Raw genomic sequence first — 12,928 nt, forward strand, 5'->3', positions numbered from 1 at the left:
ATACTGTAGACCATTATATTGAATAAACAGTCCTGATAGGATACTGTAGACCATGTTATTATATTGAATAAACAGTCCTGATAGGATACTGTAGACCATGTTATTATATTGAATAAACAGTCCTGATAGGATACTGTAGACCATGTTATTATATTGAATAAACAGTCCTGATAGGATACTGTAGACCATGTTATTCAGTTGAATAAGCTGTCCTGATAGGATACTGTAGACCATGTTATTATATTAAATAAACAGTCCTGATATGATACTGTAGACCATGTTATTCAGTTGAATAAGCTGTCCTGATAAGATACTGTAGACCATGTTATTCGGTTGAATAAACAGTCCTGATATGATACTGTAGACCATGTTATTATATTGAATAAACAGTCCTGATAGGATACTGTAGACCATGTTATATTGAATAAACTGTCCTGATAGGATACTGTAGACCATGTTATATTGAATAAACTGTCCTGATAGGATACTGTAGACCATGTTATTCGGTTGAATAAGCTGTCCTCTCTGTGACAAAACTCAGGCCATCACGGTAGATGGATCAAATCGGAGTTCCATGAGTTACATAAATTGGTTCCCCAAGGTTCAATACTCGGCCCACTACTGTTTACAATCAATATAAATAACATTAGTAATGCTGTAAAAATATATATATTGATTTGTATGCAGATGATACAGTGTTGAATTCCATTGCCCCATCAGTGGACCAAACCTTTTCACATTTGAAGTCTGATTTTCAACCACAGCAGAGATAACGGTTGGATCTAAAGTTAGTGCCAAATGCAAACACACCAAAATGCATGTTTTTTTTTAGGTCCCAAATGGATCCATATTTAAATGCATTTGTAATGACTAGTTTGAACGGTACACAAATTGAGCGAGTTCCTTTCTAAAGATATTTTGGTATCTGGTTTGATGACAAAGAGTCATTTATAAAACATTTCACTGAGCTGGTTAAGAAGTTGAAGTTCAAGGTTTGTTTCTTTTACAGAAACAAAAAAATGACATATCCAAATGTAACTGTAGCTCAGGACCTGAAGCAATGATATGCATATTCTTGATACCATTTGAAAGAAAACACTTTGAGGTTTGTGGAAATGTGAAATTAATGTAGGCGAATATAACACACTAGATTCGGTAAAAGATCATTTAAAAAAATGTTTTGTATATTTTTTTTAACCATCATCTTTCAAATGCAAGTTAAAGGCCATAATGTATTATTCCAGCCCAGCCGCAACTTTGTATGTGCAAAGTTTTAGACTGATCCAATGAAATATTGCCTTACTGTTAAAGAGTTTGTGTCAAATGTGCCTATTTTGTTTATTAATAACTTTTCAAGTTCATAACTGTGCACTCTCCTCAAACAATAGCATGGTATTATTCCACTGTAATAGCTACTGTAAATTGGACAGTGCAGTTAGATGAACAAGAATTTAAGCTTTCTGCTAATATCAGATATGTCTATGTCCTGGGAAAATGTCTTGTTACTTACAACCTCATGCTAATCGCATTAGCGCACATTAGCTCAACCATCCCGCTGGTGGGACACAGATCTGTAGAGATCCTTAAGAGGTTTTTAATGTCTATTATAGATTATGGAGATATTATCTACATGCATGCAGCAGCAACTACCCTTAAAACACTAGATGCTGTTTTCCATTGTGCCCTTAGGTTTTTTACCGGTGATGGTTCTAGAACTCACCATTAGGCCCTTAGGTTTATTACCGGTGATGGTTCTAGAACTCACCATTAGGCCCTTAGGTTTATTACCGGTGATGGTTCTAGAACTCACCATTAGGCCCTTAGGTTTATTACCGGTGATGGTTCTAGAACTCACCATTAGGCCCTTAGGTTTATTACCGGTGATGGTTCTAGAACTCACCATTAGGCCCTTAGGTTTATTACCGGTGATGGTTCTAGAACTCACCATTGGTCCCTTAGGTTTATTACCGGTGATGGTTCTAGAACTCACCATTGTGTTTTGTATCAAAAAACTGGGTTGGCCTCTTTGTATGTAAGGAGAGAGCGGTATTTTCTTGTGTTTATCTACAAAGCACTCATGCAGAAACTTCCTGTGTATTTATCATCATTAATTCAATTTAGACTTACAAATGACCAAACCCAGTCTCAGGCTTGGATAACACTGGAGGCCCCTTCGGTCTCCACAGAGTTGGGTAAAGCTGCTTTTTATTTTTTGGCCCCCTTCATGTGGAACAACTTCCAGAGCTCTCTGAAATGAGATGTTCTGCTCCCCCTTAGTCAGTTCAGAGTGATGATCAGAGACCACTAAGTTGATAAATGTGTCTGTTATTCTTAATATGTTTTGTAATTGTGTATTTTGTTTGTGTTTGATTCATTTTTGCAGGGCTCATCTGTAAAAGAGACCGTACACAACACCAAACAGCTGTACTACACCGGGGTTAGGGTCAGGTTTAGACTCATTATAGGGTCAGGTTTAGAGTCATTATAGGGTCAGGTTTAGACTCATTATAGGGTCAGGTTTAGACTCATTATAGGGTCAGGTTTAGAGTCATTATAGGGTCAGGTTTAGACTCATTATAGGGTTAGGTTTAGACTCATTATAGGGTTAGGTTTAGACTCATTATAGGGTCAGGTTTAGACTCATTATAGGGTCAGGTTTAGACTCATTATAGGGTCAGGTTTAGACTCATTATAGGGTCAGGTTTAGACTCATTATAGGGTTAGGTTTAGACTCATTATAGGGTCAGGTTTAGAGTAATTATAGGGTCAGGTTTAGACTCATTATAGGGTCAGGTTTAGACTCATTATAGGGTCAGGTTTAGACTCATTATAGGGTCAGGTTTAGACTCATTATAGGGTTAGGTTTAGACTCATTATAGGGTCAGGTTTAGACTCATTATAGGGTCAGGTTTAGAGTCATTATAGGGTCAGGTTTAGACTCATTATAGGGTCAGGTTTAGACTCATTATAGGGTCAGGTTTAGACTCATTATAGGGTCAGGTTTAGACTCATTATAGGGTCAGGTTTAGACTCATTATAGGGTCAGGTTTAGACTCATTATAGGGTCAGGTTTAGAGTCATTATAGGGTCAGGTTTAGAGTCATTATAGGGTCAGGTTTAGACTCATTATAGGGTCAGGTTTAGACTCATTATAGGGTCAGGTTTAGACTCATTATAGGGTTAGGTTTAGACTCATTATAGGGTCAGGTTTAGACTCATTATAGGGTCAGGTTTAGAGTCATTATAGGGTCAGGTTTAGACTCATTATAGGGTCAGGTTTAGACTCATTATAGGGTCAGGTTTAGACTCATTATAGGGTCAGGTTTAGACTCATTATAGGGTCAGGTTTACAGTCATTATAGGGTCAGGTTTAGACTCATTATAGGGTCAGGTTTAGACTCATTATAGGGTCAGGTTTACAGTCATTATAGGGTCAGGTTTAGACTCATTATAGGGTCAGGTTTAGACTCATTATAGGGTCAGGTTTACAGTCATTATAGGGTTAGGTTTAGACTCATTATAGGGTCAGGTTTAGAGTCATTATAGGGTCAGGTTTAGACTCATTATAGGGTCAGGTTTAGACTCATTATAGGGTCAGGTTTACAGTCATTATAGGGTCAGGTTTACAGTCATTATAGGGTCAGGTTTACAGTCATTATAGGGTCAGGTTTAGACTCATTATAGGGTCAGGTTTAGACTCATTATAGGGTCAGGTTTAGACTCATTATAGGGTCAGGTTTAGACTCATTATAGGGTCAGGTTTACAGTCATTATAGGGTCAGGTTTACAGTCATTATAGGGTCAGGTTTACAGTCATTATAGGGTCAGGTTTAGAGTCATTATAGGGTCAGGTTTAGACTCATTATAGGGTCAGGTTTACAGTCATTATAGGGTCAGGTTTACAGTCATTATAGGGTCAGGTTTAGAGTCATTATAGGGTTAGGTTTAGACTCATTATAGGGTTAGGTTTAGAGTCATTATAGGGTCAGGTTTAGACTCATTATAGGGTCAGGTTTAGACTCATTATAGGGTCAGGTTTACAGTCATTATAGGGTCAGGTTTAGAGTCATTATAAGGTCAGGTTTAGACTCATTATAGGGTCAGGTTTAGACTCATTATAGGGTTAGGTTTAGACTCATTATAGGGTTAGGTTTAGACTCATTATAGGGTCAGGTTTAGAGTCATTATAGCGTTAGGTTTAGACTCATTATAGCGTTAGGTTTAGACTCATTATAGGGTCAGGTTTACAGTCATTATAGGGTTAGGTTTAGACTCATTATAGGGTTAGGTTTAGACTCATTATAGGGTTAGGTTTAGACTCATTATAGGGTTAGGTTTAGACTCATTATAGGGTTAGGTTTAGACTCATTATAGGGTCAGGTTTAGACTCATTATAGCGTTAGGTTTAGACTCATTATAGCGTTAGGTTTAGACTCATTATAGGGTCAGGTTTACAGTCATTATAGGGTTAGGTTTAGACTCATTATAGGGTTAGGTTTAGACTCATTATAGGGTTAGGTTTAGACTCATTATAGGGTCAGGTTTAGACTCATTATAGGGTTAGTATTAGACTGATTATAGGGTTAGGATTAGACTCATTATAGGGTTAGGTTTAGACTCATTATAAGGTTAGGTTTAGACTCATTATGGGGTTAGGTTTAGACTCATTTTAGGGTTAGGTTTAGACTCATTATAGCGTTAGGTTTAGACTCATTATAGGGTTAGGTTTAGACTCATTATAGGGTTAGGTTTAGACTCATTTTAGGGTTAGGTTTAAACTCATTATAGGGTTAGGTTTAGAGTCATTATAGGGTTAGGTTTAGACTCATTATAGGGTTAGGTTTAGAGTCATTATAGGGTTAGGTTTAGACTCATTATAGGGTTAGGTTTAGACTCATTATAAGGTTTAGACGCATTATAGGGTTAGGTTTAGAATCATTATAGGGTTAGGTTTAGAGTCATTATAGGGTTAGGTTTAGACTCATTATAGGGTTAGGTTTAGACTCATTATAGGGTTTAGACTCATTATAGGGTAAGGTTTAGACTCATTATAGCGTTAGGTTTAGACTCATTATAGGGTTAGGTTTAGACTCATTAGAGGGTTAGGTTTAGACTCATTATAGGGTTAGTATTAGACTGATTATAGGGTTAGGATTAGACTCATTATAGGGTTAGGTTTAGACTCATTATAAGGTTAAGTTTATACTCATTATGGGGTTAGGTTTAGACTCATTATAGGGTTAGGTTTAGACTCATTATAGGGTTAGGTTTAGACTCATTATAAGGTTTAGACTCATTATAGGGTTAGGTTTAGACTCATTATAAGGTTTAGACTCATTATAGGGTTAGGTTTAGACTTATTATAGGGTTAGGTTTAGACTCATTATAGCGTTAGGTTTAGACTCATTATAGCGTTAGGTTTAGACTCATTATATGGTTTAGACTCATTATAGGATTAGGTTTAGACTCATTATAGGGTTAGGATTAGACTCATTATAAGGTTGACTCATTATAGGATTAGGTTTAGACTCATTATATGGTTTAGACTCATTATAGGATTAGGTTTAGACTCATTATAGGGTTGACTCATTATAGGATTAGGTTTAGACTCATTATAGCGTTAGGTTAAGACTCATTATAGGGTTAAGTGTAGACTCATTATAGCGTTAGGTTTAGACTCATTATAGGGTTAGGTTTAGACTCATTATAGCGTTAGGTTTAGCCTCATTATAGGGTTAGGTTTAGACTCATTATAGGGTTAGGTTTAGACTCATTATAGGGTTAGGTTTAGACTCATTATAGGGTTAGGTTTAGACTCATTATAGCGTTAGGTTTAGCCTCATTATAGGGTTAGGTTTAGACTCATTATAGGGTTAGGTTTAGACTCATTATAGCGTTAGGTTTAGCCTCATTATAGGGTTAGGTTTAGACTCATTATAGGGTTAGGTTTAGACTCATTATAGCGTTAGGTTTAGACTCATTAGAATCCTGTTGGGATAGAAAAACATGGCTGACGGTATCTACATGACAGACATCTATTTGAAGGTGACTCTCTGCAGTATAAAACAGTGTTGTCATATGAATGAAACGCGGCATGGGGGTTGTGATTTGCTTGACTGTGAAGTTGGCACCTTTCCTAGAGACAAAGAAGGGTTCATTACTATTCACTGTGCCACGTGTGAAGAGGAGTCCAAGGCTGAACCACACCAAGGATAATGATAAACACTCTCTTCAAAACTATACATTGGATCTAATGGGGTTGAGCAATGAGCTTCAACTTTTACAAATGCAAAACATGTACAGTTTGGCAATGAAGAATCGGGAAAATAATGTAGAGGACATTTTTTTTTTATGTGTCAATGTCAATCAAGCAGAACATCTTTCCATGCAAACATTTCACTAGATTCCAGAAAAAGTTCTTTTGAACTGTGAGACAAGATGTTTAATACAGTAGACAACTCTGCTTCTCTCCTCTCTCTCTCTGGAGACAGAGCTGAGCAGGGGGAGGCTAGTAGCAGACAGCTCCTGGATTACTTTACATGACAATATGATGGACAGGCCAGTCGGGCAGGGTAGTATTATCAGACTGACCTGTGGAAGAGGAGAGAGGGGGGCAGAGGGGGGGAAACACCTTCCCAAAGAATCTATTGATCTGGCATCTTAAAACGGAAGTTTGATGGAATGACTCCAGAAATGGAGTAGCGGCAACACACTCCTCTATCCAAAAAACTGTGATGTGGGTGTCCATGGATATACAGTACCAGTCAAAAGTTTGGACACACCGCATTGCAGTGTTTTTCTTTTCTTTTTTTACTATTTTCTAGAGAATGCCAAGAGTGTGCAAATCTGTCATCAAGGCAAAGGATGGCTAATTTGAAGAATCTGAAATATAAAATATATTTTGATTTGTTTAACACTTTTTTTGGGGGGGGTCACTACATGATTCCATATGTGTTATTTCAGTTTTCATGTCTTCACTATTATTCTACAATGTAGAAAATTGTAAAAAAAATATATATATATATTTTTTAAAGCCTGCATTGAGGTATGTCCAAACTTTTGACTGGTAATGTACATTAAGAGATGTTCCTTAAAGCATTGCAAGCTGGACTTGCAAAGGGACACAATCTTGGTAACGCCAGGCTCTATCTCTCCTGGTACCATTGATCGTCGACAGACGGGCAGACAGACAGGTTTATTGTCAAGATCTATTCAGTCTCCCTTTAAAAGATCTACAGCCTCGAAGTTTCCTTATCTAGTTGTCACAAGAGGAATAATGGTGGATTTCTCTTGACTGAGTAATGACTTTGGTCTTCACAGCTGGGGCAGATTAAATTCCAAATGCCAAAGGGGTTCCTGCTGATAGGAATGAACCATTGTAAAATAGCTAAATCATATTTACTCTTCGTTAATGGTGTTCGGCTAAGACAAATACCATTTCCATACGTCTTAATTTTTCAGTCAAATTTGTGAAAAAAATCTAATTTAGGACCCAATGTCGAGTAAATGCTTCAATCATATATGAACGCCGAGGGAAAATAAATCAAACATTTCAAATTTCCTCTCCCATATTTTCTAGTTAGAAATGTCAATAATCAAAAATCAAAATAATAATCAAAATCATTTCTGTTTAATATAAGAAAAGAGGACGTCAAGATATTCCATCCAGCATTAACAATCACCAACACAGGCGTGATAACTCCTTATCACATCTTGTCACGTCAGTTAATCTGATATTACTGTAAATGACCTCTAGAGGGCAGTAAAGGGACATATTAGTTAACTACACACGGACTACGACCAACGCCAATATAAAGATCACTATCATTTGATGCTACATAATGCTACAGTAAAAATAATTAATATTTTTCTAACATTTGCTTTATTCAAACGTTTGATTGGATAGTCAAATAACTATTGGTAGCTATCGAGAGTAGTGAATAGTATTAGTTATATATATTTTTATTTTTCGTTTGCTTTCTGTGCCCTTTCCTAGAATTCTCGAGAAACCATTTGTTTAGTAACCAGTATTATTTATTATTTTTTTTACATCTACGCATTTGGAAAAAAATTGTTCAATGCAGCAGGATTAAATAAAACATGTTTGTTGTGTTAGCCAAATAGTCGATGAATACTATACTGTTAAATACTTATATTACACACACAATCGATACCATCATGGTTCATGTGTTTGACGGTGGCCATGCTCTATGATACAGACATTACATTACGCAGGTGCAAATGATTCTGTATCGTTGAGCGTCTGCTAAATGACTTAAATGTAATGTTGTGGAAGTTAGGCTACTGAAACATAATGTGTGTGACAATACAATTCAAATACAATGATAGTTCAAATTGTATTGGAACGTGCACAAGTACAGTGAAATGCTTAACTTGCATGCTCAACCCAACAGGGTAATTATTAATTATTAATTAATATCAACACAGTTATAACTAATAATATATACCCCGTATATAGTGTTCTATCTTATTTACTATATATATATATATAAGAAAAACACAAGAAATAGTAAATAAGATAGAACGCTATATACAGGGTCAGTGCCAATACCAGATGTACCATGTGCAGGGATAATAGAGTATTTCAGCTACTTACATATAGGAGGATATTAGGAGAAAGCGATTGGTATTATTAATCACAATATGAATTATAATATTAATAATATCATACAAATAATACAGGGAAAGAGGAGAGCCATTCATAACTACATTTTGAAGGATGTGACTGAAGAATCCTTGTTTTGGACACTATTGCTATAGCTTCAGCAGCTATAAAACCCATAATGCAATGTAAAAACCAACTGCTTATCAGTGTGTGGACTTGTAAGAGGCAACCCCAGTCAAATATAAAACTGCACATCCAGGTGAAATACTCAGGTGTCATACTTAATTAGCAGAATAACAGTTTATCATTCAACTAAGCAACGGTTAATTACCACAACTAAGGACTATTAAGCAATGGTTAGTTACCACAACTAAGGACTACTAAGCAATGGTTAGTTACCACAACTAAGGACTACTAAGCAGTGGTTAGTTACCACAACTAAGGACTACTAAGCAATGGTTAGTTACCACAACTAAGGACTACTAAGCAATGGTTAGTTACCACAACTAAGGACTACTAAGCAATGGTTAGTTACCACAACTAAGGACTACTAAGCAGTGGTTAGTTACCACAACTAAGGACTACTAAGCAATGGTTAGTTACCACAACTAAGGACTACTAAGCAATGGTTAGTTACCACAACTAAGGACTACTAAGCAGTGGTTAGTTACCACAACTAAGGACTATTAAGCAATGGTTAGTTACCACAACTAAGGACTACTAAGCAATGGTTAGTTACCACAACTAAGGACTACTAAGCAATGGTTAATTACCACAACTAAGGACTACTAAGCAATGGTTAGTTACCACAACTAAGGACTACTAAGCAATGGTTAATTACCACAACTAAGGACTATTAAGCAATGGTTAGTTACCACAACTAAGGACTACTAAGCAGTGGTTAGTTACCACAACTAAGGTCTACTAAGCAGTGGTTAGTTACCACAACTAAGGACTACTAAGGAGTGGTTAGTTACCACAACTAAGGACTACTAAGCAATGGTTTATTACCATTGAATATTAGTTTATCATTCAACTAAGCAATAGTTTGTTACCACAACTAAGGACTACTAAGCAGTGGTTAGCTACCACAACTAAGGACTACTAAGCAGTGGTTAGTTACCACAACTAAGGACTATTAAGCAATGGTTAGTTACCACAACTAAGGACTACTAAGCAATGGTTAGTTACCACAACTAAGGACTACTAAGCAATGGTTAGTTACCACAACTAAGGACTATTAAGCAATGGTTAGTTACCACAACTAAGGACTACTAAGCAATGGTTAGTTACCACAACTAAGGACTACTAAGCAATGGTTAGTTACCACAACTAAGGACTATTAAGCAATGGTTAGTTACCACAACTAAGGACTACTAAGCAGTGGTTAGTTACCACAACTAAGGACTATTAAGCAATGGTTAGTTACCACAACTAAGGACTACTAAGCAATGGTTAGTTACCACAACTAAGGACTACTAAGCAATGGTTAGTTACCACAACTAAGGACTACTAAGCAGTGGTTAGTTACCACAACTAAGGACTATTAAGCAATGGTTAGTTACCACAACTAAGGACTACTAAGCAATGGTTAGTTACCACAACTAAGGACTACTAAGCAATGGTTAGTTACCACAACTAAGGACTACTAAGCAATGGTTAGTTACCATTGAAGAATAGTTTATCATTCAACTAAGCAATGGTTAGTTACCACAACTAAGGACTACTAAGCAGTGGTTAGCTACCACAACTAAGGACTACTAAGCAGTGGTTAGCTACCACAACTAAGGACTACTAAGCAGTGGTTAGTTACCACAACTAAGGACTACTAAGTAGTGGTATAGGCCTACATTTAAATGTATATAAAACTAAGATTATGAACACTTCTGAACAAGTTTAGATCTAAGCACTAAAGCTTTATCAATCTCTGTTAGCCTACACTGCAATCCATATCAATTATCAGAAAACATTTGTCTAAGAGTAAATTCAGGCTTGTCATCTAAGTCAGGAAATCATTAACCAATCAATCTGGATAACATCCGTGAATAAAATATATGAATAGCCTCCATTTTTATCATATAAGGTATAGGCCTATGGTTAGTTAGATAATCGAATCGACCTAAGCTTCAATAACAGTATGTCATCGCCTGCTGTTTTAGAGGCTATGTGGAGAGATGGAAACTGACGGATCTGTTGACCAATGAATCCCCTCAACACAATGAAGCACCGGGAACGTTGAGCATGAATATGGTGCCCTAGCTTCCCTTATAGCCTATTGGGTGTAGTTTTCGAGCATGGAGTGTATGTATACTGTGTTTATTATACAGCATATGTGTTCCTCAAGAGCACAAATCAGTCCAATGTGAAAAAATTGACCTACTGGCAATGCTGATGGGAAAGAGGATAATGCCCCCGAAGTTGAAAGATGCCTGCCTGTCTCTGTGTGCATTATCCATAATGATATTAGCCAGGAAGTTACGGATTAGTCAGGATAGTCATTAACAGCCATGTGGGTTAGCAGCGTGGTTAAGGTTAGTGTTAGGTGACTGTGCCAGCTAGTGACCGCTCTGCGATTCCTGACGAACAACGAGAACTTTCTTATTAAACATGCAGTCAAGAAAAAACCTCACCTGTCGAAAAGTATTCAGTAGCCTAGCTTGCCCATCTTAAACATTTTATTTGAAAACAATGTAGCTATATTGACTATGCACGGATTGAAAAACTCATGCCCGGCCGAAAATAATGGTCATGCGACAGCTATGGTTGAAAAGTATAGTGAGTAATATCCTATAGGCTGCTTGAAGAAAATATAAATGTTTTGAAATAGATCGTGACCATAACTATAACGGCGACTATAATAGCTACGATGAACGGAATCTTTTTTTGCACTATGGATGGTGTGACTGACCAAATCCGATGCGTAAAGACATGGCGCAATGGGGGTCCTCGTTTTAACACTGAATGTGATTCAAGTGATTTTATCGAGAAATTATTTGACAACAGTATGGTGGCATGCATGCAACCCCAGTTATCGAGGGATGCGAATCAACTGCGATGCGGCAGATGGTCGGCAGGTTTGCGTAAATTTGTGGTAAATTCGGATTCCTTTAGCGATACCGACATCATAAAGTATTTTCCTCTATATAGGTTGAACAATTTCCTCTTAAAATGTACATAACATTTCCATATGACATGAGACATTGACAACTTGTAGGCTGGTATTGAGAATGAAATAAGCTAATACTATAAATCAATGTTTGTTACCAATTTTTTTTACTTGACTAGTGATTATAATAATAATGCTTACCTTATATCCCTTTGAAACAGAATATGTCAAATCAATCGCAATTCCCGTCACGTAGCGACATCACTGCTTTAGAAGAAGTGCCATGGAATTACACTGAAGTGGAATAGGGGAGAGAAAAAGATCCTGTTCTGCTAGCGGGAATCAAATAAAACGCAAATCAATAGGGTTATCCGCTACAGAAAATGATCCATGTCCTAAAAAGTCTATGGTCCACATTCGAAAGGCAAAAAAAGCATTGCTTGCGGAATAACTTTGTAACTCGAAGAGCCGACGTAAATCCTCTTCAGATATCTTGAGTTAAGCGTGGTTCAATTACGGTGCGGCAGGAGAGATGCTGATGGTCCAAGTTGATTGAGTCACATGAAATAGCCCTAGCCCTACGTGTGTGTGTGTTTTAAATGTTTTCTCCTGATATAAATGGTGAAAACCGCTTGTATGGAATATCTTTTCACTCAGCATGTGTTAAAGCTTCCAAGCGCATAAACTTCCATCCAATAACGCGCAAAAAGGTTTGGTACGATGTCTGAAAACTTCAATTCTGACAGCACTGTTTTCATTTTTGTAAAGGTTATTATACAGCAACAACAAAAAAATAACACATAAATGAACTGTAGCCTGGGTAGTGTTCTGTCCCCCAAATGAGTTTGGGTGAAAGTGTTCCTTAGTGCGGCACCACTTACAGCGGGGCCGACGGTATATGCTGTATCAGTGTGCTAAACTGTGCCTAGTTGTCTCAGTAGTATTGTATGAATCCGATCCCTCAGTACTGCCCGCCTCTCTGCCTCCGACTGACATCACTGTGAGAGGAGGAGCCTACATCAAATAATACAGCTCCCATCCTCTTAAAGCTGTACTGTAAACAGAAGATGCCTGCATTGTTTTAGCTGGGTGTGTAGAGTATAGTGTTGACCACAACAAGCACCCCAAGATACATCGGCTCTGCTGTAGCGTAGCCTAGCCTGGCTTCAATAACTACCTGACTAAGAGGGGGAACT

At 37.2% G+C, this 12,928-nt stretch overlaps 1 protein-coding gene across 2 annotated transcripts in view; it reads right to left on the reverse strand.

Annotated features, from left to right (window-relative positions):
- LOC115122182 (protocadherin-11 X-linked-like) overlaps window positions 1-12,638 on the reverse strand; it is a 357,525-nt gene extending 344,887 nt beyond the window's left edge. For both annotated transcript variants that reach the window (XM_065018304.1, XM_065018305.1), the window contains exon 1: window positions 11,934-12,638. The gene's annotated coding sequence lies outside the window, so the exon portion shown is untranslated. The remainder of the gene's footprint in view (window positions 1-11,933) is intronic.
- Between the last annotated feature and the right edge of the window lie 290 nt (window positions 12,639-12,928).

The sequence above is a fragment of the Oncorhynchus nerka genome, linkage group LG5 (genome assembly GCF_034236695.1).
Source record: "Oncorhynchus nerka isolate Pitt River linkage group LG5, Oner_Uvic_2.0, whole genome shotgun sequence".
NCBI lineage: Eukaryota > Metazoa > Chordata > Actinopteri > Salmoniformes > Salmonidae > Oncorhynchus > Oncorhynchus nerka.